Below are 26,934 nucleotides of genomic sequence, written 5' to 3' on the forward strand. Positions count from 1 at the left end.
AAGCACCTTCGTAAAAGCCTTTGCAACAGTTTTCAGCTGTTCAAGTATCCTTAAACTTATAACAAATGATATCCATTTGGTAGTTAAGAGAAAGTGGCAGAGAAAGATTGTATTGCATACCTCATCCTTAGTTATAACTGAAATAATATAAACAATTTAGAATTCAGGAAATTAATTATTTTTTAAACAGCATACCATTATTTAGTGAAACAATTACTGCTATCTGGCATGCTTTTGTTGTATATTAATAGAATGAATTTCATGTTTTTAAATAAAAGTAAACAATATAAATGTACAATTCTAAGAATAAAGAAACTTTTTCTTTAATGTACTAGTTATTATGAAAGCTCCTTTTCAAGGGGATCAGGTTTACATATGTAAAAAATTGGATACGAAACCATAATACATATGCTCACTGTTTCATGTAGATGTTCTTAATAGTGCCCTGTGATAGGTGAAAACTGTGTTATTCAGGTAAAACCATGTGATGCTGTCACAAATAAGTCTAAAATGCAGTTAACCTGAACTACTATACTGTTTCATTTCAACGTAATTCATTTACAATCAAATAATAAGATTTTAGCAAAGCTCCTGTGTCTGTTTACCACAGCTGGTATGATTGTAATTTACTTATATCAATGGAATTATAGCAATATATTCAGCAATTATGTTTAAAGTGTTAATGGAAAATGACATCGCCTTACAATGAAGGAGCCAATAGTATTGCTACTTTGGGATGGATAAATCCATAGGGAAGAATATCAGATATTATTTTACTAGAGTATTTTATGATTTTATTCAATGGACAGTTCAAAAATTTATATAATTCCTATTTTAAAGAGCTTGAATAAAATGAAACCCTTGATTGAGGAGATCAGAGTCTATGGGAATTAAGTGTCTCTAAGTAAAGAATTGTCTTGTAAGTAGGCATAGTAGTGGGAGAAATAAATTCCACTTGGAGTCATCAGGGAGGGATGTGATAATATTTGTAAGGGAAGCAACTTTCAGTGTGAGATTGTAGTTGATATTTTAGGTATGTAGAATATGTGCAGCAACACAGAGGTAGAAATTATCTTCTTTTACTGGATTGTGTTGGGTAACTGGCAGCAGCTAGGGTGTATTTTACATTATAAGGAGTAGAGTTTGTAAGTGGGCATGACACTGAAGGAGTAGATGAACCTGAAAATGTAGTTGAAAGAGACTCCAAATATATTTGAATGGTGAGTTGTTTGAACTTCGTTTTGTATGAAATGAAAATCCAGAGAAAGTTCAGCAGGAAAGTGACATGATCACCACTTTATTTTAGAAAGCGAAAGGTAGCATCAGAATGAAGGCGTGAGACATTAATACAAGAGAGGAGATGAAGAAGGCAGACTCAATGGCAGGCTATTGAAATACTTAATGTGAGAAATTATGTAGTTTTGGTTAAGGAATTCTACATGGACTACAAGGGAAATTAACACATGGAGGTGATATGAAACATAGAAAAAGTGATGTTTCAATCTGTTGGATAAACATCTTGTGATCAATGTATCAGTCATTTACATTTGTCTCATACATACACATTTATCTAAAAATTAATTGGTTCTCTTAATAGACTCACTAAGCTTTGGTAATAAAACAGACCCTCTGTAAATGGGCTTAGATGAAGCGGACCTAGAAAAACCATGAATGGCATAAGAATATAGTTCCATTGGATTATGCCTTAAGGTGACTATGAAACTGCTTAAGTTTCCTTGAGATTTCTCTAGAGATAAGATCATCTGGAACACTACTCCAAAAACAGTCTCAGGTTCTTGAGGCTGAAACTTGTTATTTTACAAGGACTGAAATAACAAATTAAAATTGCTGAAGTACCTTTAGGTGAATATTTTGCCTTGCTGTTACTCAGCTGACAAAACAAGAAAATTCTTAAGAAAGAATGAATTCGCCCTTTGACAATAAGAAATTATAGGTGACAACTAATTGTTTGACAGAGATGCAAAATATGGATTCTGTTTCCCTTCTGTGTTGACATCTGACTGAACTTTGGCTTACTTTGCACAGAAGGTTCCAGTCACATTCAGAATGGATTATGGCATACTGAGCACCGTCTCAACATGTTCTTACAGTCAGCAGATCGCAGGAGGGATTCCCTGTGGAGGATGTTGTGATCTCCCACTGGATGCTTTTTTCCTTTTCCTTTCTTCTTTTCTTTGCTTTGAAGAGCTGGACAAGAAAGGTATCTGTGCTGAAAGCTGAGGAAACCTGGAGGGCAAGTGCTGACATTCATGAGATCAGAGTTACTCTTGCAAGAGCTAACCAGCAGGGTAAACAGTTTGCTACAGCTTTAGTAAATGAGCCTAATAGAAATAGATGAGTTAATGTGCACATTTTTCATTTTCTTACACAGCTAGTAGTCACTGAGCTCTCTATCATATAATTTTTCCCCCATACCCTTTGCTCTTTCTTTCAATTAACTCGTCATCTGCCTTCAGTCTTCATAAATCAAAAGCAGCATTCAAAAATGTGATGTGATTATTGGAAACATTTTGTTAATGAAAGATATTCACAGAAAAGATGCTCACAAAACAGAAGGAAATTAAATTGTTACTGATATTTCTCCATAAAACTGGAAATTTTTGCAGCTGAAAGACCACACAGTGGAGTTTCCACTCAACAAACACTAAAACTATGAGAACTTCCTGGAAATATTAGGTACTGCAACTTTGGAAATATAGACTTTAAAAAAAAGAAATACAGACTTAAATGAATAAGTGGCAATGTTGAATATGCTGTAGCACAGAATTCTAGCTCTCTAGGGATTGTCCAGTGTCCTACATAATAAATCATAGGAAAAGATTAAAAATAAATTAGGACAATGCTGTATTTCCATTTTATCGTTATACTTAGAGCCTTGGAAATATAGAAGAAAGGTTGTTCCTTAAGTTATTTTCAGTCACGTCTCTATAAGAAAACAGGATGAACACTGCATACGAGACAAGTCTTCAAAAAACGTATTTTAATTTTTAAGTATTGAAAATTTACCCATTGCTGGAAATTAGTTACAATCTAAGATTATATGATATCAGCAGAGAAGTGTCCTACACGGGGCTACATATGTTTCTGTCCACCATTGTGATCTTGGATGTTTTAAAAGCTGCCAGGCATGTGGAAAGATTACCTTTGCTTTCAATTAGAGAAGGAAGCCTTTTCCCATAATGGCCATTTGGTGATATATTCTAAATCAATCATGTGTTATCATTACAAAAACTGTCTTTAAATCCTACTTTTTTTTTTTTTTTTTTTGATATGGAGTCTGGCTCTGTCACCCAGGCTGGAGTGCACTGGCGCAATCTCGGCTCACTGCAAGCTCCGCCTCCCAGGTTCACGCCATTCTCCTGCCTCAGCCTCCCAAGTAGCTGGGACTACAGGCGCCCGCCACCACGCCCGGCTAATTTTTTGTATTTTTAGTAGAGACGGGGTTTCACCGTGGTCTCTCCTGACCACGTGATCCACCCGCCTCGGCCTCCCAAAGTGCTGGGATTACAGGCGTGAGCCACTGCACCCGGCCTAAATCCTACTATTTTTTATGTCATCGAGGTTATGATTAGACTAGGTGTCTTATTTCAGCATTCAATGTAGTAAGAAAAATAACCTTTGTTTTCGTCCAGTGACACAGTGAGATTCATGGAAAATCTATTTTTGCAAATGTTTAAACTGGTTTATCTCTACTAAAGATGAGAAAATAATAAAAATTTTCCCATGTTGAGACCTCTTTGCACAACCTTATGATGTTTTCAAGTACCTGGGTGGTATTTTGATTATATTATTATGGTTTTCTCTTTGACTTTCTGTTTATAAGTTCTTTAGATAAACTAGTTTCTCTTAGCTTTAGAAGATGAGTAGGTAGCATTAGTAATCTTGTAGCAGTTTGCAAAGATTAAGATAGAATTAATGTTGAATTTCTAAAGACCAAAAGACAATATTACCATAAGAAAACTGGTTTGGAAGGAAAACTTTGGAGTGGATATTTTCTAAATTTGCTTAACATACCAATGCGGAAACATCAATGGCTCACACTTTGAAAATTCTTTCCTAAACATGGAGAAGACTCACCTTTCAGCTTCAGTGATAGTCCTCATAGGTTGGTACCAATGATAGGGAGAATCATTCCTATCTTTACATTCCATGTAATGCATTGATGTAAAAGCAGTAGATAGATAGCGCAGAACCTGTCCTTTGGTCACAAGGAATTTTGAGAGATAAAGGGAGAGAAAGGCAGATGAGTGAAGGGCTGAAAAATCCGGTACACCCAGTCTCCTATTTTCAGACTTTGTCTTGGACAGGAGGAGGTATCTTGTATAAGTTGAAGCAATTACCAAGGCTGGGAGCACTTTAGAGTCTCTAGGTTGTGGAATTCTGGAAGGAGATTTCGTCTCTGAGGTTACAAAAAACCTAAATTTTGGGACTCAACATGGTTAGGCTTAAGAAGAGATGTAATTATTCTTGAGTTGCTTGCTGTACGTATGAAGTGTAAGTGGAATCCAGTGTTCCTGCATGACCCTGCTCCAAGTGAAACTATTTGAGGTGATATGATCCAACTGCGGTGATTAGAGGATAGGAATGGGTTGCTTATTCCTGGCGTGGATGGAAGATATAGCAGAGGTTCCTGAGAAAGTTCACAATACCAGCAAGGGCTGAGGTACTGCCTTGGGAATTAGAGCTCATCATTGGGCCTTGATGAAGCCCTAAGAAACCTGGCAGGAGTTCCAGCAGGGGGAGCAGAAGTCAGACAGATGAGAAACTTGTCAAAGAGACTGGAGGAGCCCAAGGATACAAGGTATAACTGCACCCCTCACTCGCTGTCATGAGAACGACGTAAGTCTCCTCATATACTCACATCCTCCTCTGAGGAAGAAGAAAAAAGTGAAGGGGAAAGAATGTCAAGATGGAGCATCCATCTTAAAAGATTGAATGATCCAAAAAAGATTCTTTAAAACATGTCTGTGAAGGATATGGAGTTTGAAGAGACTAAGTATAAAAACCTGAAGAGACTGAAATATTGTTATTTGGCAAGAATAAGTTTTCTTTTGTGTGGGGTAGGCTCCAGCAGAAAATTAGACCAGGTTTAGAGAATAAAAGAGCTATTTTTTTTCTATGTGTACCTTTGTGTTCTTTTAAGCTACTAAATTTGTTTCAAGAAATAGAAACCCGATACACTAATAAACTTTCCTTATTTTAACATGGAGGTCCCAATTATTAATACGTTTGTCCTATACTAAGGGTAATATTGTGCTGTGGTTATAAGACCCAAATGAAGATAGCAATGTCACATAAACATAGAGGATTTACACATTTTCTCAAAGCTATTAGTTCATAGTTCTGTAAATTAGAAGCCTGGGAAGGCTCAGCTCGATTCTTTACTTAGTCTCACAAGGCTGAAATGAAGTTGTCAGGAGTTTTGGGCTTTTATCTGGATGCTCTCGGGAAGAGTCCACTTCCATCCTCATTCAGATCATGGGCAGTCCAGTTCCTTGCTGTGCATTGTAGATCTGAGGTCCCTGCTTCTTTCTTGCTGGGTGTCATCTGGGCCCTGTGCTCTGTTCCTGGAAGCCACCTGCATTCTTTCTCACGTGGTCCTCTCCACCTTCAAACCAACAATGGCAAGTCAAGTATTTTTCATTCTTTGAATCTTTCTGATTTTCTCTTCTGCTACCAGTTAAAGAAAGTTCTGTGCTTTTGAAGACTCAAGTGATTAGAACTGGCCAATTTACTGAAAAAAGTCTGTCTTTCCATGAATGAAAATCAGTTGATTCACAGCATTATTTAATCTGCAAAATCTCTTTTGGCCTGTAGTCTACTATAATCACAGGCATAATATCCCATCCAATTCACAGTCCCAGCTCTGGGAGTTAGGATGGGAGATCACAAGGGTAGGAGGTGAGGCACAGAGAGGGGGTCATTTAAGGATTCCCCTGCGCCACACATTTATAGAATCTGTTAAAGAACGGATAGGATAGATAAAAGATGGTAAACTTCAACTGAAATCTCTTCTAAAGTATTGAAAATTCCAAGAGATTTTGAGTTAATTAAACTTACAATGCTTGTGTTAATCTTTGAAATGTATATTTCTTTTTTACCATAGAATTCTGCGGTTGATTTGATGTCATTTTTTTATATCAAATGTAGTAGCAGGAATATCATTGATAGTTGATAATTTAGAAGAAAAGAAATAAGAAGTATGCATGGTTTTTGGAAATTTGTTTAGAATTTTGGTCTTATATATAAGAATATGTTTTAATTTAGGAATAAAAGTATTTGCTATGGGGAATAGGCCCTTTAAAACTGGTCCCATTTAATATCCCACAATACTAATTGAAATGGATCTTTAATATATTTCCCCCAAGTGAAATAAAATGCAGATTTCAATTCTCATGAGATAATAAACTAACAATATCAGAGAATGTACTTCAACATCAGTAATAAATTTATTGGTTTCCTGACCTAACCAAGAACCTTAATCTTGACGAGAGCTTTTCAAGTCCTATGATTAAGTAGATAATCCCAGATTGCATGGCCTTTATCTGAGTAAGGTCAGAAAGGGTTAGCACAGAGAATGTAAATCCTATCAGCCATGTAAAAGGGGCTGTACAACATTTCTGAATAATATGGAGGGGGAAGTTATTTGGTTGTTTAAGAATAAAGATTAAAACCTACCATTATCATAATACAGCATTAGGTCTACCATCAATTCTGAGATTTTGAAAATTGCAAATGAATTATACATCATACATTAATCTTATAGATTATTATTTGATCTTAATTGCTTTTGGGTTTACATTCCAAAGCAATGTTAATATTTTTTTCCCAGTTAAGGCAAGGGGAAATTAGTATTTATGTTTTATCCTTTTTTTCTCTAAATTATAAATGTTTTCTGATCTTTAAATACTAACGAAGGGAAATAAAATAAGCATAAAATATTTGTCTAATTGTTTTGTGTTTTTTCCTTCGTTAGGAATCTTCTTTTAACAACTTAATTATTCCCAGTGTCATTGTAGGGGAAAAATTTCAAGCGGGCCGCTGAAGTGACATTTGGGGTTTTCAAACAATTTCTGAAAGCAAAGGAGAATCACACAGGTAGCACCATTTATTAATATAGATAATTTGACTGCATTATTTACAATTCACCAGAGTTACTATTTTTATACCAATGTCCTGAGGAAAGAGGGAACCATTCTTATAATAGATAAAGGCTACTGTATCTGAAGCTGGTGGTTTCTCTGGAGAAATTGTAATTTGGCAAAACATAATACACTTTTTAAAGATTATTTTACCGTAAATAATCAATATCCTTTTAAGGACTTGAAAGATCACAAGAGGTGAGTTTTTTCTCTGTCTAATTTTATGTATACCCCTACTTGCAAATAAAATCTTAGAAATGATCTATACCTAGTGAAACCTGGATTTTAGGTAATACAGACATATTTGGTTAGTTATGCTACCACGCTATGTCTTAAATGTTTTTCTTTTACAAACTAAGGAAATAAACCACATATCTTTAAAATGATATGGTTGAAAGTTTATGTATCTGGTGGAGTATGGAATGGTGAGAAGGGGCAACCCACTGATCAGCTATTACTGTTTGATCTATTTAGCCAGCATTCTAAGAATGAACAGGAGCAAAATACAGTAGACATAGATGACACAATTTAGTGTAGCCTTCTCCTTGCCCTTTAGTACCATTGGGCCTATAGATGTCAGCGATAATTTCTGTATAGGTGGGGTTCTGCCAGATTGAGAAGGAAGTCAAGAGAAGCTTTGTCTCTTTCTTTCATTAAACTAACATTCATGAGGAAACTGTACCATTTACATACCTCAATATATAACAATATTACTAATAATATGATATGGGTAGAAATATAAATTTCATAATCTTCTGTTCCATAGTCAGACGTGCTGTCCATTGCACCACTGGCTCCATCATATAAATTCTAATCTTATTAATGATAATAGTAAGATTTTCCATTTGCTCTATTCCAGATACCATTGTTAAGGCTTTATATAGATGACCTTATTTAGTTGTGAATATAGTCTTAGTAGATAGATACCATTACTATTCTCATTTTACTCATGGGAAATGGAGGTACTGAAAGCTTAAGTAACTTGTCCACAGTAATCCAGGTTAAATGACTGGTTATTTAAAAGCCCAATAAAAATATTGGGCTTTTAAAATTCATGAATTAAACTCATATCTACCAATTATCCTGTTTTGTAGCCCAAAGAGAGACACATCTTATTAAAAGTGTTCCTTCTGGTTGCAGAACCCCTTTTATTTCTTCTCATTTTATTTTCAACCATGGCTCACTCTCTTACCTCAGTCTCCAACTTACTTTTTCTATTATTTGCTTTTTTCATATAATATGCAATATATCGATATATACAAAACAATACTGGTACTACTTTTTGTTATGGTAATATATATAATATATACTATATAATATACATTATATAGTATATATTATGGTATATCCATAATATCTTGTATATATACACATATATATACACATACACACACACACACACATATATATGTATATAAAAGAGGCAGGGTCTTCTTCTGTCACCCAGAGTAGAGTGCAGTGGCATGACCATAGCTCACTGCAGCGTCAAACTCCCAGGCTCAAGTGATCTTCCTGCCTCAGCCTCCTGAGTAGTTAGGACTACAGGCATGCACCACCATACCCAGCTATTGTTTTTTCAGTAAAGTCTCACTATATTGCCCAGGCTGGTCTTGAACTCCTGGCCTCAAGGAATCCTCTTGCCTCAGCCTCTCAAAGTGCTGACATTAGAGGCATGAGCCACTATGCTTGGCCTTGTGATGGTTAATAATACACATCAACTTGGTTGGACTATAATAACCACATGTTTGGTCAAATATGTCTGGATGTTGCTGTGAATGTATTTTTTAGATGAAATTAATCATTAAAATCAATACACTTTGAGTAAAGATTACTCTCCATAATGTGGGTGGACCTTATCCGATCAGTGGGAGCTAAAGAAAAAGACTGAAATCCCAATAAGAAGAAGGGGGAATTCTGCTAGCAGACTTGCTCCAGACAGCAACTACAACTCTTCCTTGGCTCTCCAGCCTGCCTGCTTACTCTGTAGATTTTGGAGTTACCAGCATCCACAACTACATAACTCAATTTCTTATCATTAAACTCTCTCTCTCTCTCTCTCTGTGTATGTGTCTATAAACACACATAGATGATATATGCATAAATATCTCCATCCTATTGGTGTTGGTTCTGCTTCTCTGGAGAACCTTGACTACTATATTTATATAAATTATAAAGCTTAATGATATAACAAACGTGTATCCAAACCAATAATCCCCAAATTTCATATACCACCCGCTGCCTCCTTTGTGAGGTAATCATCATTCTGAATTTTGGATTTATTATTTCATTTTTGTCATTTATGATTTTATCACATATGTATGTATGCTAGAAAAATTTATTATTTTCTTCTGTCTGTTTAAACTTTATAGAAATGTATCATATTTGTATATAGGTTTAGTTTTCTGAGACTTCTTTTGGAACTTAAAATTATGCTTTAATGATTCGTCCATGCTGTTGAATGTAGCTGTAGCTTATTTATTTCATTGCTCTATCATATGGATGTGAACATACTGGAATTTAAAATTTATTCTCTAATTGATGGACATTTTATATCATATTTAACACTTTGCATACTTCCATGATCTTTCTTGTACAAGTCTCTTAGTATACATGTAAATGAGTTTCTTGAAATGTACTTTGAAATAAAATTTCTGGGTAGTAAGGTATGTGAATGTGTGATTTTTCCAGAAAATGCCACATTGCATTTTTTGATCAATGCATAAGTGTTTCTGTTGATCCACATCCTTTCTTACTGTGGACTTCTTACATTTTGCCAAGCAAGTAGATGTAAAATGTAATCCATTTGTCATTTTATTATGATATATAAGCATTCTTCATATATTCTGGATACTGAGTCTTTGTCAGTTGTATGTGTTACAAGTATCTTTTCACACTCTGTGGCTTAGTTTTTTCACCATCTTTGACATATTTTTGAGGAACTGAATTGAAATAATCAAGTTTATTGCTTTTTTGGGGGTGGGTACATTTAAGAAATTATTCTCTCATTCCAAATCAGAAAAAATATGTTCTATAGTTTTATTCATAAAGATCCTGTGTTTCCCCCCCAATACTTAATTATTTAATCCATTTGAAATGGTTTCTATAAAAGTATGAGATAGAAATTCTTAATTTTTTGGTCCAAAATGGATTCAAAATTTCTATCAACAACATTTATTAGTATCTCCTTTCCCCCTGCTCCCTCCTGATCTGCTATACTATATCCACCATATGTCTCAGTCCTGTGTATATTTGGGTCAGCTTCTGGGCTCTCTTACCTGTTACATTGCTTACTTTTTATCTCCTGGCACAAATGCCACATGTCCAAACAACATAGCTTTATATTGGGTTTTGATATCTGTAAAGAAAAATCCCCTCACTTTATGCTTCTATTTTGCATTTTTTTTTACTTCCACAAAAATTTTAGGATCTGCATTTCAAATTCTTGTTAAAATTCAATTGAATTGACTTTTTGGATTCATTCGGCATAAATTTACATTTTTTGCTAATTAAGCGTTCTTGTCCATGAATGCAAAATATTTGTCTGTTTATGTTTTTAATGTATGTCAAAACATGCTATGCATTTTTTAGTACAGGTCTTACACATCTTCTATTGGATACATTCCTAGGTACCACATCAGTTGCTAATGTACATACTGCATTTTCAAAGAATTATATATTCTATGTGTTGTGGATGTATAAAATGCAATTGATTTTTTAAATATTAATTTCAGAGCAACCCACCTTGCCAAACTTTCTGGTTATTTCTCATAATTAGGCTGCAGTGTATTTGGAATTTTCCAGGTAGACAATCAAGTCATCAGTATTGGAAAATAGCTTTATATTCTTTCTAATCCTTAGGTATTTGTTTATTTTTCTCCTCTTAATGAATGTTAAGTACTTCTAGTACAGTTTAAAATGGAAAAGTCTTCACCTTAAGCAATATATGCAGAATCTGATCCACTTATCACCACTTGCCCAGCACCGCCCTGATCTAAGTCATCTTTATCTCTTGCCAGAATTACTTTAACAGCTTTCTACAGTTCTTCCTGTCCCTAAGTTTGCTTCTACTCCATCAACCACAGTCTATCTTCAATACCACAGCCATATATATGATTCCATAACCCTCTAATGGTTCCACATTTAACTTAAAATCATTACAAGATGTACAATGCTTTTATAAGGCTTCCCTTTCCTGAAGCCTCCTCCTGTTTTTCTCCATTCCTCTTGTTCTCACTGCTTGCAGCAGACACTGTTGATGCCCCATCTCATATCATATTGACCTACCTCTGAATTCACTTACAGCTATGGTGATGGGTATTTTCTATGCTGACTAGCATGATTGCACTGCAAAAGCTTGTGTATCTGGCCTCTTGCTTCTCTGCCCAAGGGCTGACTCTGGCAGCATGGAAATTTGCTGAGCCCACTGCAGGACAGCCCAGAAGTGTTTGGGATATAATGATCCAAGGACAACTGTTAATCTGTAAGACATGGGAATCTGTGGATAAATGCTGCTTTCCTCTGTTGTGGTGGAAAATTCTGAGATGCTGTGTAAATGCATCCTCAGCTAGTCCTCAGCAAGTCCTCTACAAGATGGGGCAGCATTTGCCCATTCTGGTAAACTCTCATCCACTCACCTTTTATAAGCCATTCTTCTTTCTCTGCCTTGTTGCCTTGCCTGCTTCTCAGAATCACCTGTTAAGCAAACTACATTCATTCAATTCCTTGATAATGAGATTATTTCCAGGGAAACCCAATCAAGAATACTGCATTGGCCACACTGACTTCTTTGCTATTCTTCAAACACAAAGGCATGTTAATGCCTTAGCAAAATTTCACTGAGAGGAATTATTTTTCTTCTTATATCTGCTGGGTCAACTCCTTCATGCCTTTCATGTGTTTGCTAAACAACCTTTTCACTGTAAGGCTGAAGATGACTGCTTATTTAATGCTACCTCCTGCACCCCTCCACACCCCTCCACCCTCTTGCACTCCTGATCTAATCTGATCTGTTCAACTTTATTTTTTTTTACCATATCACTTTTTAGATGCTAGCATTCTATGTAATTATTCACTGTATTTATTGATTGTTTTCTATTATCTCTTAATAAATGTAAGTACTTTGAAATCAGGGATCTTTGTCCATTTATTCGCTTATGTATCATAGGATGCCTAAGAGGCTTCCTGGTATAGGCTTAATCAATATGTTTTCAGTAAACGAAAGAGTAAAATAGAATAGATGAACATCTTGTCTTGTTCCTGATCTTGAATTAAACTGTTGGAATGTTTCTTCACTGAGAATAAAATTTGGTATGATGAAGTCCTCAAAAACAATTGCAACAGAAACAAAAATTGACAAGTGGGAACTAATTAAACTATAGAGCTCCTGCACAGCAAAATAGCAAACAAACAAAAAACCTGTCAACAGTCAACAGAGTACCCAGACAACCTACAGAATGGGAGAAGATATTCGCAAACTATGCATCTGATATGGTTTGGCTGCGTCCCCACCCAAATCTCATCTTGAATTGTAGCTCACACAATTCCCATGTGTCCTGGGAGGTACCCAGTGGGAGGTAACTGAATCTTGGGGTGGGTCTTTCCCATGCTGTTCTTGTGATAGTGAGTAAGTCTCACAAGATCTGATGGTTTTATAAAGAGGAGTTCCCCTGCACAACTTCTCTCTTCCCTGCTGCCATGTTAGATGTGACTTACTCCTCCTTGTCTTCTGCCATGATTCCCCAGCCACGTGAAACTGTGAGTCAATTAAACCTCTTTCCATTATAATTACCCAGTTTCAGGTATGTCGTTATTAACAGAGTGAGAACACAGTAATACAGCATCTGACAAAGGTCTAATATCCAGAGTCTGTAAGGAATTTAAACAGTTCAACAAGCAAAAAACTTCATTAAAAAGTGGGCAAAGGACATGAACAGACACTTCTCAAAAGAAGAAATAAAGCAGCCAACAAACATGGAAAAATACCCAACATCACAAATCATCAGAGAGATGCGTATCCAAAACCACGATGAGGCATTATCTCATATCAGTCAGAATGGCTATCATTAAAAAGTCAAAAAACAACAGATGCTGCTAAGGCTGGAGAGAAAAAAGAATGCATATACACTGTTGGTGGGAATGTAAATAGTTCAGTTACCGTGGAAAGCAGTTTGGAGATTTCTGAAATAACTTAAAAACAAAACTATTCGACCCAGCAATCCCATTACTACAAAAGAAAATAAATCATTTTGCCAAATAGCACATGAACTTGTATGTTCATTACAGCACTATTCACAATAGCAGAGACATGGAATTAGCCTAGATGTCCATCATTGGTGGACTGGATAAAGAAAATGTGGTGCTTATGTGCCAGTAAATACTTTGTAGCATAAAAAATATGAAAATCATGTCCTTTGCAGCAACATGGATGCAGCTGGAGGTCATTATCCTAAGTGAATTAATGTAGGAACAGAAAACCAAATACCATGTATTCTCACTTACAAGAGGGAGCTAAGCATTGGATATTCATGAGCATGAAGACGGCAACAATAGACACTGGTGACTACTAGAGAGAGGAGGGAGGGAGTGATGCAAGGGGTGAAGAAGTAACTTTTGGGTACTATGCTCAGTACACGGGTGAGAGGATAATTGATATCCGAAACCTTAGCATCACACAATATACCCAAGTAGCAAACCTGCACATGTACTGCATGAATCTAAAATAAAAGTTGAAATTATTTTTTAAAGAAGAAGGGCAATATTTAGGCCAGTTGCAGTGGCTCACATGTGTAATCCCAGCACTTTGGGAGGTCAAGGTGGGATGGTCTCTTGAGGCCAGGAGTTCCAGATCAGTCTGGAAAACAGAGACCCAATCTCTACCAAAAACAAACAAACAAAGAAGAAAAATAAAAAGAATGGGAATGGGGTATGGTTGCTCAAGCCTGTAGTCCCAGCTACTCAGGAGGCTGATATGGGAGGATCACATGGGCTCAGGAGTTGGTGTCTGCAGTGAACTGTAATTGCATAACTGCACTCCAGTGTGGGTGACAGAGCAAGACCTTATCTCACCAAAAAAAAAAAAAAAAAAAAGTATTTGTTGTAAGGTTTTGGTGGCAAACCTTTATTCGTTTAAGAAAGTATTTTTCTAGCTATGTTTATGAATCAAAATGGACTGTTGTTTTTCTTTAGTCACTATGCTTGTCTAATTTTGCTTTCATAAAGTGAGCTAAAAGAATGGTTGCATTTTATTTTCTAGGATACTTTTTATAAGAATGGGATGTTATCCTTGAAAGTTTAATAGAATTTACTCTCATCTTTTCTATATTTTTTCTATTTTATATTTTCTTTGAATTTATTCTGTTGTTCTGTTGCTAACATCTTAATGTGGATACTTAATTTTTCATCTTTTTATTTTGAAATATAACCATTTAGAAACTTTAAAAAAAGTTTTATATTTAGATTTTCAAAATAGTTAAAAAAATTTTTTAGTTCCTACTATGTACTCTGATAAAGAAGTTGAATAACTCATAACACTAATTGTCAAGTCCATCAACTTTATATTCCACAGTGAGTGATGAACACATAAAGCAGATAATTTACAGTCTGATGGGATAGGTGCTGCAACACAGGAGGTAAAAGTTTGCATGAGCGCATAGTTCAAAAATAATGTCCTTTCCAAAGAAAGCAGTAGAAATTGGAAACAAGCATTCAATTATTGAGGAGATATTTTTAGTGGCTCAAATGTCATCATTACAATGAAAACCATATTGCTACTTATGCATCATTATGAATTTTGGTGGCTAGGGGAAGAGGGGAATTCCTCACAGTTATTTCACAAGTTTTGATACATAATATTGTCTGTATCATTTAGTTCCAAGTATTGTAGTTATCACTATGACTTCTTCTCTGACTCAAGAATTATTTAAACATGTGTTTGTTATTTTGTAAATGTATGAAACATTTTTTAAAATTATATATTTTATTAATATCTAACTATATAAGTCAGGGTTCTTCATATAAGGAGAACCAACATGATAAATATGTATGTGTGTGTGTGTGTGTGTGTGTGTGTTTATGTGTGTATAATGCAATTACGGAAGAAAGTCCCAGAATCTGCAAGGTGAGTCAGAGAGTAGAGGACCCAGAAGAGCCTACTGATGAGTTCCAGTCCAAAGGCGAGTAGGTTCCAAACCCAAAAAGTGCTGATGTTTAAGGCCAAATTGGAAGGGAGGAAAAAGCAGATGCTGCAGCTTGAAGAATCTGATGCTGCAGGCATGAGGAATCTTTCCTTACTTTTGAGAGGGTCAGGCTTTTTATTGATTTAATGAAGTCTACCCACATTAGGGAGAGTGTTCTGCTTTACTCAGTCTACTGATTCAAATGTTCATCTCATTCAGAAACACCCACATAGACACACCTAGAATTATGTTTGACCAAATGTCTGGGCACCTCATGGTCCAGTCAAATTGTCACATAAAATTAACCATCACATTGTATTTCATAATGATTATAGAATTTGATATTATGACAAGTCTTTGAAATTTGTCGAGAACATATTTATGGTCAACTTGTGATCATATTTCATGTGGGCTTGAGAATAGTATGTATTCTCTAACTGTTGGGTAAAAAGTGTGTGTGTGTGTGCATGTGTGTTCAGTCTAAAATGACTGAACCAGGTAGTCATTTTAGAAAATAGAAAATTCGTGTCATTTTCATTTAAAATTCACTGTGATTAGAACTTTAGGAACTCAAACCAACAATTGAAAACGACAATAATAGGTTCCTGGGCTTCTTCTCAATTATGTACTGCACTTTTCTAATCAAATTTTTTATTTAAAAACAATTGAGTGTCTGACCTCTACACATTTGTTTAACATTTTATTCATGATATTTTTCTAAATGATCATTTTTCTTTTTTCAGTCAAGTGTTCTTTCTGGTTCCTTAAAACCTACACAATGGAAACTTAAAAGAGGGGGGAAAAAGTACTTATTCTCTGCTCTGTGAAATTATAGTTATTCCCTGAAGCAAAGAATACTGAATTTTCTGGCTGACTGGATGGAGAGTCTGGGTAAGCAAAGAAAAAGAGAAAATAAGGACAAAAAATCCCAAACTAATTTTTTTTAAATTACTAAATTTGATAGAACTTCTCCTTCAGCTAAGATAAATTGGCCATTCCTACACACAACCTATTCCTTCTGATTTCAGAATATGTCTTTCTAAACTCACATCCTTTTCAGATTTGCTTTGGATAACAAAATAAACCAGTTTACCTGTATTTATTTGGTCTGTGTAGGGATGAGAGTATAACACAAACTACCAGGGAGCTGTTAGGGGTGGCATGATGTAAGTCCTCTGTTGGTACCAATAACATGTTTCATGTGAATTTTAAAACTTAAACATAAGCAAGCAAATGAAACATACGATGTTCTGACTGACATTGAGTCTAATGTTTCTGCTGCTGTCATGCTATATGCTTCAGTTGGCATCCTCAGTTGCAAGCTGAAAATTATTGAAATGCTTCAAGCCTAGACCACAGTAAACAATTCCATAATGTAATAGTTTTTTCCGTGACAGCATTACTGGCTCATGTTTCTGAGGCACCTTAATCATACTTTGATCATATCTTTCATTTTGGATTTGCTGATAGATATATAAGCTTTGTTACTTTGTCAAAATATATATAGAGAGAATAAAAGTATCTGTATATGTGTATTTTACTGCCATGACAGATAGCTAGTGGAAAGTTATTCATTAGCACTTTTTTATATTCTATCTGCCTAAGTTTATATATATAAAATGTGATAATTTGCAAATTTATATCTTGGTTTAAAATAATAATTATAGTGTGTAATTTTGATTTTTCATTCAGATCTCCCAGCATTCCTTTTACCCCTGTTTGTGTGCATGGAGGGTACCATTTGGTTTGCTTTTGCTTTCAATAGTTTGAGGCTTTCTTGGAAGATTGCCTTAGATTCTGGAGGCCTCTTTGCCCACCTAGATGACACCCCTGAACTAATGACTATTGGGTGCTGGAGTTTACAAATACCAGCCTCCTTCCTTTACTTAACTTAGTACAACTCCTGGGCATAATGTGTACTCCAGAGTATCTCTGCAGGGTCAGGTTGAAAGTGTCAGGTTGAAGCTACTGCTCTGGTTCTTAGCCTCAAAGGGCTTTTCCACTTGATCTTTTCCTCTTCCTTCTCTTGTTGCTGCCATCGTTTTTTGGTTTCCTCAATAACACTTCCTTATAAATCACTTATGCATGGATACTCAAATCAAGGTGTGCTTCAGAGTACTAAGCATAAAGATATTTAACCTTAAAATTACAGGTAAAAATGATCTTTAACCTCATTTTTATTTTGAAGGAGTTTATGCTTTAGACTCCCTAATTATTGCTTTTGAGGCTTCATTTTTACAATGTGAATACTAATACCAGTTTATGCTTTGCATTTCGTTCATAATTTATTAGGTAATAATCCTAATATGCAGATGATATAAAGCCATAGCATTTCAAAGTCCCATGTTATCAAGAGAGATGTAATAAACTGGACTTGAGAGGATCGGAAGTTACCAAGCATTCTCCAGTGTGTACTAGAGACACAGTCACTTGTTTTCATTGTACTCTATGTGAGATTGTTAAATTCCTTCAGACTTCATGGTCATTTTCAAAATTCCTGAACTTTTAAAATAAACTGACAGTCTTATTAGCGTTAATACAGCTAGACAGGTAACTGAGAAAGCTACAAAAAAAATTTTTATTTCCTTTTGAGAATTTTTGCACATAGTATATGGCTAGGGAGATAGGTCTTTTGCAAAAGGCAATCAATTAGTCATTTGATATTGACTAAGCTCAAATATGTGCAGCCGAGTCAAATTAAATGTGGTTTCCCAAGAGGAGAGTGTACTCATGGGAGAAACCTTACAGAAGAAAGATAATTTTTACAAATGATCCAACCATAAAGAGATAGATTGCACATCTAAAATTACACAATTTTTGTTGCAGAGTACAGGGGATTGAGTTAAATAGAAAGTAGGGAACCAAGAACAGGGAACATGCAAATAAAATGGAGACTTGTCCCAGTAGAAGAGACATTTAATTGTCCACAGTTGTTATAGTGCTATATTATGCACTGTAAGAATGCAACTAACTTATGATTACAAAACACTGTTTGACAAAATTTTATTGCACTAGATTAACTCAAATTTTTATTGTAAAGCCTAAATTCCATTTTTCCTCCAAACATTTATAGAATATTCATGAAACTTGTTTTTACCCAGGCCACAAAAATAAGTCTCAGTAAACTATAAAAAATTTAAGATTGTGAAGGTCATATTTTATATTATATAGGTCTAGAAGTTAGTTTTGATGAAAGACAAATAAAACATTAACAAATCTATCTTGGGTGAAAAGGAAAATACAAATTATACTATTAATTGCCGGCCAAAACGCTTTTCTTTATTTCACAGTATTCTAAACTGGATGTGTGCATTATTTATTAAGAAAAACAATACAATTCTGTATCCAATTTTTGATGAATAAATATGTATTTTTTGTTTTAGATAAAATGTTAAATATATTTGAATGAATTAACTTTTCCCATGTATGCAGATGTAGGAGGCAGAATTCTAAGATTACCCCCAATAACCCTTGCCCTTGTATAATCTCTTCCTCATGAATGTGTATGAAACTTGTGAATATCATGATATACTACTCTCCTGATTATTTCATATTGTAGAGCAAAAAGAGTTTTTAGGATGAGCCTGACCTAATTAGGTACTTTCTCTAAAAGTAGAAAATTTTCTTTGGTAGGTAGGTGACAAAAAATTTAGAGAGACACACTTCTCCTAGCTTTGAGGGTAAAGACATGAGCTGATATGTTTGGAATTGCCTGTAAGGGCCATGTGTCAAGGAGCAATGTGCAGCCTGTAGAACCTCAGAGTGACTCACAGCTGACACACAACAAAAAAGCAGGAGCCTGGGCCCTGTGGCTGCGAGGAGATAAATTCTACCAAAACTGTAGTGAGATTGAAAACAATTTTTTTATTATTATTATACTTTAAGTTTTAGGGTACATGTGCACAATGTGCAGGTTAGTTACATATGTATACATGTGCCATGTTGGTGTGCTGCACCCATTAACTTGTCATTTAACATTAGGTATAACTCCTAATGCTATCCCTCCCCCCATCCCCCCACCCCACAACAGGCCCCGGTGTGTGATATTCCCCTTCCTGTGTCCATGTGTTCTCACTGTTCAATTCCCACCCATGAGTGAGAACATGCTGTTATAAAGACACACGCACACGTATGTTTATTGTGGCACTATTCACACTATTCACAATAGCAAAGACTTGGAACCAACCCAAATGTCCAATAATGATAGACTGGATTAAGAAAATGTGGCACATATACACCATGAAATACTATGCAGCCATTAAAAATGATGAGTTTATGTCCTTTGTAGGGACGTGGATGAAGCTGGAAACCATCATTCTCAGCAAACTATCACAAGGACAAAAAACAAATTATTTTTGAGTCAAGTTTCCAGATGAGAATGCAGCTTGGCCAACACTTTGATTTCAGCCTTTAGAGAGCCTGAGCAGAGGACCCAGGTAACCCACAGTTCTGAGTCACAGAAACTATGAGATAGTAAATTAATGTTCTTTGTAATTGTTACATTGATAGTAATTTGTAACACAGTGCTGTGGCTGAATGTTTGTTTACTTCCCAAATTCTTATGTTAAGATACTAACCCCAGTCTGATGATATTAAAAGATGGTGGCTGGTTGTGGTGGCTCACATCTGTAATCTCAGCACTTTGGGAGGTGAAGATGGGAGGATCACTGAGGCCAGGATTTCAAGACCAACCTGGGCAACCTGGTGAGACCCTGTCTCTACAAAATACTTAAAAATAATCCAGGCATGTTGGCACATGCCTGTGGTCCGAGCTACTCAAGAGGCTGAGGTGGGATGATCACTGAAGCTGAGGAGGTCAAGGGTGCTGTGAGCTGTGACTGTGCTGCTGCACTCCAAACTGGGTGATGGAGTGAGACACTATCTCCAAAAAAGAAAAAAAAAATAAAATAAAAGGAGGGGCGTTTGGGAGTTAATTAGGTCAAAAGGGTGGAATCCTGTTACATGGATTAGTGCCCTTATATTAGTACCTCAGAGATCTCTCTCAACCCTTCCACCATGTGAGAACACAGAAAATGGCCATCTATAAACCAGCAAGTGGGCCCTCACCACACACTTATTTCTGTTAGTGGCCGTGGACTGGGTGGCTTAAACAACAAACATTTATTTCTCTCAGTTCTGGAGATTGAAAGTCCAAGATCAATGAACTGGTTTGTTGTTTAAGCCACCCAGTCTATGATATTTTTGTTATACTAGCCTGAACAGATTAGATAAAAATTGGTATCAGAAATGTGGTGCTACCATATCAAATACCTAAAAATGTGGAAGTGGCCATAGAACTGGGTACTGTGTAGAGGCTAGAAGGGTTTTGATGTTCTTGTTAAAAATATGGACATTAAAGTTGATTCTGCTGAGGGGTCAGAAAGAAAAGACGAGTATGGGAGAGAAAGCCTTAATCTTCATAGAGAATATCTAAATAATGAACAGAATTTTAGTAGAAATACGGATGGTAAAGGCCATTCTGATGAGAGATTAGATAGAAATGAAGAACATGTCATTGAACAACAGAAGAAGGGCAATTCTTGTCATAAACTGACAAAAAACTTGGCTAAATTGTGTTTGTAGTCTAGTGTTTTATGGAAGCTAGAACTTGGAAGCAATACAATTGGATATTTAGCTGAGGAAATTTCTAAGCAAGGTGTTGAAGTGTGATTTGGTTCCTCTTGACCGCCTATAGTAAAATGCAAGAAGAGAAAAGTGATTTAAAGATGAAATTACTAAGCAAAAAGGCAGAACTTAAATATTTGGAAAATTCTTAGCCTATGCATTTTGCAAAAAATGAGAACACTGTGTGTGGACAAGTGGCTGTTTTATAAGTAGATTAGTATAGATCAACCATCCAAAAGAAGCCAGGCACTATTCTTCAACATAATGGAGAAATGACCCCAAAGGCTACTTAAAGATCATCAGGGCCGCCGCTCATATCACAGGTCCAGAGTGCATGGGCCTGGGATACCAGGCTGTTTACACTTAGGTTTAAGAGGAAGAGGTCATCCAGAGCCATGGAGCCATAACCCCAGCCTGGGACAGTCACGAGCATGGAGCTGTAACTCCAGTCTGGGAGAGCTGTATGGCCCCACAAAGTCATTGTGGGAGTGGGGTCATCACAGAGAGCCTCAGTGTGCGTAGCACGATGCTGAGTCATGATGTTATCACCCCAGTGGGTCTGGATGGCAGAGCGTCAAGACAAAGGGGATTATTCTTGAGTCCCGAGGTATAAAGGAATTTATCTTATTGTATTGTATTTACTTGGAACCTGCCACTTCTTTTTTCCTATTGTCCCTTTTGGAATGGAGTTGTCTATCCTAAGCCCATCCTAGCATTGTATTTTGGAAGCACATAAATTATTTGATTTCACAGGCTTACAGATGGAGAAGAATTTTGCCTCAGGATAAATTGTACTTCAAATCTTACCAATATCTGATTTAGCTGATATTTAAATAAGACTTTGAACTTTAGGCTTTAGATTTCATTGCTGTAACAAGCTAAGACTTTTGGGGTTGTTGGAATGAAATGAATGCATTTTTCATATGTGAAGGACATAACTTTTGGGAAGCCAGGCATGGAATGCTGTGGTCTGAGTGTTCGTGTCCTCCTGAAATCTGTATGTTGAGATCTTAACTCCCAATGCGATGGTATTAGGAGGTGGGGCCTCTGTGAGGTAATTAATTCTTGAAGATGGAGTCTTCATGAGTGAGATTACCATTTTGGAAGAGACCCCAGACATCTTGCCCACCTCTTCCTCAATATGAGGACACAGTGAGAAGATATCTATATATGAACCAGGAAGTAAACCCTCACTAGACATCAAATGTGCCAGCAACTTGATCTTAAACTTCCCAGACTCTAGAACTGTGACAAATAAATGTTTGTTGTTGAAGCCACTCAGTCTACGATATCTTTGTTATACTGGCTGAAATGAACTAAGATACACAAAGATAGAAAACTAATACAGTTGAGTAAGTGATATCTTCATTACTTTTCTTGCCAAGTCTTTAGAAATTCTACTGTTGTTTATTTTGAATTCATCATTCAACACGGGCAGCCTTAAAGCAAGGGCAAAAAATTTTGTCCTTTGGGTTAAGGACAAAATAGAATATTAATTATTCATCAAAATGGTATTTTAGAAATATATTACTTGACATAAAAGTATGATCCAAATATATTGTTAATTGAAAAATGTATTTTAACTATATTTGGTATTTGATTTCTTTTCTTTTTTATATGTGTTTATATGATTGTGAGCATATATGCATACACACACTACATACACAGATGATACTTTGCAAGGTAAGTGTTGAAATGTTGAGAAAAATGTCCAGTGGTTGGCGGGATTGTGGTGATTTATATTTTCCATAGCGAATATTAATTGTGTAATTAAAAATATTAATACATCCATAACAAGCTAATCAAGGGCTGTCCTACCAAAATTTTATGATTTTTTAATGTGAGGTCCTGGACCTTTACTTTTCTTTACCTTTTCAAAAATTTTCATTATTATTATGTTCATTGGACCACTAACCATGTTTGTGATATTTGTCAAATATGAGAATAATATAAGTAGGGTTTACTCTCCAACCACACATTGAACAGGAAGGCCATGACATGAGGCTCATGGTAGATCTGTCATATAAATCAACAGTAAGGATGTGTTATGACATCAGCATTGCCCTTGTAAGCACTGGAGACAAGAGTGAGGCAATGTGTCCTTGTTTAGTTGACATTAGAATACTGTTTATTCACAGCAGACATTTCTTTGTACTGTATTTACATAGCTTAATGGGGTTTTGAAAGGTCAGAATCAGAGCTGTAGACATTTGTAACTGTGAATTACATACAGAAGCATTGTTGAATTCTTAAGTATATTATTAAAGAGTTTACACAAGCTGAGTTTCTACCAAAGAATAGATTTTTATTCTTGGTATACATTAATTTAAAACTTTTATTTTCACTTATCTTTCAATCCTCTATATCAGATAAGAAATTACTGTGTACCAGGCTCACTTCAAATAAGAGCCTGGTCCTGCACAATTCTATATTTTCCTGTAGTGTATTTGATTTTTTCTCTTTCTCTAATTGTTGATTACCAAGAATTATCTCTGAGAACAAGATGAATGTGTTTTCTGAAAGTATTATGGGAAGAGTTTGGAAACAGAATGCTAACTAAATAAAGAGACTGATTAGTTTAAATTGTTTTTTCATTACTTTTTTTTAGTTTCTCATAAGCATTTAAAAATAATCCCAGAAGGGGGCCATAGAAACAATCGAAGTTCCAAATGACTTAAGATAAATGACTATGCCAATGGGAATTACGCACTGAGTTTGCACAAAACACAAGTAAAATTTCTCCTATCACAGTGGCCTTATTCTCTTTATTGGTTCCTCTTAGAGTACATATGAGAAAAAGGTTTCCTACTTTTAGGTGATTTTTTTTTTTTGTTTCCTGCAAGGAGTTGTCGCTGTCTTAGTCTAAGAATGTCATAAATTGGAAGAGAACAGGTAAATAAGTCGAAAAGGAAGTGAAGCCTTACCAAGTAAGCAATTCCTTTGCAACATAACTGGAGAGTGAATGTTTGAGAACCAAATGAGTTTTCAAAACTGTTTTAAGTTTTAATAAGTTTTGCCTGACTGCCTTTGTGAGGATAAATATAAGATGTTAGAGTAACCTTAGGCTGACCATTGGACCAAAAACATTGTTTTAGTTCAAGAATGAAAAATAAATGAATAGAAATTGTTTGATAACTATAATAAGATAAACCCTACAATGCTAAAAAGATAGCTAATATTCTGGATGAAAGTACAGAGTTCAAAGACTTTTGACAAGTTAAATTGTATGGGATAAAATTTGCTGAATATAAATTTATAGCTTTGTGTCATTCAATAGTGTAACTACAAAGTGGAGATTTAAGGAGATCTAATTGGCAATAGTTCTTGTGAACGAGTCTTGAGTCTTTGCACTGATCTTCTCCTCCATTAGAGTCAACCATATGACCTGACTACCCCAAGCTTGTGCTAGCTTAAACTACATTTACGCTGCTATGGTCTTTAGATGAAGGGGAAAAATCAACCCTCAAAAATTTTCCTGAGTTATGCCACATTCAACCTATTGTATCTGATTCTGAAAAGTAGCAGTTTACACACAGGATAATTCAAGAGATGGTGAAGACACTCCAATTCTTGATATATGAAAAATGATAGAAATGCACGTATTTGAGAAGGAAAGACTTAAAGGCAATATAAGAGCTGCATTATTATAGCACAATATTTAGCTTTCTCAGCTGTGGAACCAGGTTCCTTAGGTTTGATCCAGTCCCATCAGGCCAGTTTCTTAACCTTTGGCAAATATCGTTCATATCTTTTCCCCATTTCCCCATATTTGTAAAATGACATTAATAACTGGGTCTACTTTTTAAGAATGTTGTTACTGTTAAAAGATCTGCAAAAAACAAAAACTGTTCCTGAAATTATTATATTGGAAGAGTAATCAATAAATTTATTATTAATGTTATTGTTAATATGGTTACTACTGAATATTTGAAAAGATGCTCATATAGAAGGGAAATCAAGAACTTCAATTAGTTTCATAAAGGAGAACTACTAATGGTAAGTTAGGCTTACTGTGAGGAATATTATTTTAGTACAATATAAGAATTTTGAAACAAAGTATCATGGTCTTTCTATTGATGTAATAAACTCCAGTTCACAGAAAATTTTTTAAATTTGTTTTTTAAATTGAAAAATAAAAGATGTATACATTTATCTTAAACAACATCATGTTGTTTAAAATATGTATGCATTATAGAATAGCTAAATTGAGCTAATTAACATATGCATTACTTCATACAATTTTTTGTGTGTGGTAAGAACGCTTATAATCTACATTCAGCAATTTTCAAGAATACAATAGGTTATTATTAATTATAGTAACCATATTGTACAAGAGATCTCTTGAAATTATTTCTTCTATCTACCTAAAATTTTATGTCCTTTAACCAATATCTCCCTGATGCCACTTGCCCGCCACCAGATGATTTTTTTAAGCAGACATGAGGGATCATATATAAGGGAATCCTAGAGTGAATGTTAGATTCTCTGAGATAATCTCTATATTTTATTTCAATATTGAAGAGCCTGTGTTTCTAAATTTTTTTAAAAAAAATTCTACTTGAGAAAATAAATACTTAAAATATAGGTTATCATAATTTATAGAAACTAAAATAATACATATCGTGACTTTCATTCACTCTCTTTTGTCATTACAAATTTGTAAAGTTGGTATAATATGTGAAGTAATGTTGCTATGAAATCAGTCTGAGCCTGGTCCAAAAGTATAGCTTGGGTGACATTGATAAGGCAATCTTTCAAATTGCTGCAGTGAGTCTGAAGAGTTTGTTTGATGAAGATAGAGGAAATTTTGATTTTTCTCTATGTATTCCTGGATGATTTAGGAAATCACATTTCTGAGTGTAAGAAATCTCTTATGTAAAAATACTATTACCATTTTTCCAAGTTTTTTGAAAAAATAAAGATAATGTATACATTGATTACTCACAGGCTAACTTTCCCGTATAGGTATTTTCAGGTAGTTCTGTTTAATTAAAAGGACCATTTTCTTATGTAAAATCACCAACTTCTGTAATGAGGTCATCAAGGAGTACAATATGTAAGACATATAATTGTGCGTATTTTGTAAATGAAATATATTACAACTTAAATTAGAGTGAAAAGACACCCCCTACACACACTTTTTTTTTTTGAGATGGAGTCTCACTCTGTCACCCAGGCTGAAGTGCAGTGGCATGATCTTGGCTCACTGCTACCTCTGCCTCCCGGGTTCAAGCAATTCTCCTGTCTCAGCTTCCCAAGTAGCTGGGACTACAGGTGCGCACCACCATGCATGGCTAATTTTTGTATTTTTAGTATAGACAGGGTTTCACCACATTGGTCAGACTGGTCTCGCTTCTGACCCCAGATGATCCACCCACCTTGGGCTCCCAAAGTCCTGGGATTACAGGCGTGAGCCACCGCGACTGCCCAAGATCCATTCTTAATAAAGAAGTCTTGAGTCTTTAACCATAGACGAGGACCAGAGAAATAAGCACATGCTGTATATAAACTGTGATTTGTATGTACAGATGGCAACATCCATACACTCACATACAGTATTGCCAATGTATAGCCAGAGAGGGCCTCTGAATATTAGTAGACTATAATATACAGTAGTAGTATACAGTGTGTGTTACAGATGATATATTATAGATGATGTAGTATACATATAATATATAGTATCTCTTGAGAGCTATTATAAATAATCTTCTTATACCTAATTTGAGTTACGTTCAGATAGACTATTTCATCTTTCAGAGTTGTTTTAAGAGAACTTCTAATCCCAAATTTTGTTTTCCTTCCAACTCCAGGACACAGGAGATAGCTGGGATGCACTTTACAATAAAATAAAACAAAAAAAAAATTTCCCACAAAGCTAAATTTTTTCATAAACAAAGAACAAAGGAAATTAGCAGATGTAGTTGCATTTTAATTTATTTGTCTTCTTAGACAAGTTTTTCTCTTTAAAGCAA

The sequence above is a fragment of the Pan troglodytes genome, chromosome 3 (assembly GCF_028858775.2).
Source record: "Pan troglodytes isolate AG18354 chromosome 3, NHGRI_mPanTro3-v2.0_pri, whole genome shotgun sequence".
Lineage (NCBI taxonomy): Eukaryota > Metazoa > Chordata > Mammalia > Primates > Hominidae > Pan > Pan troglodytes.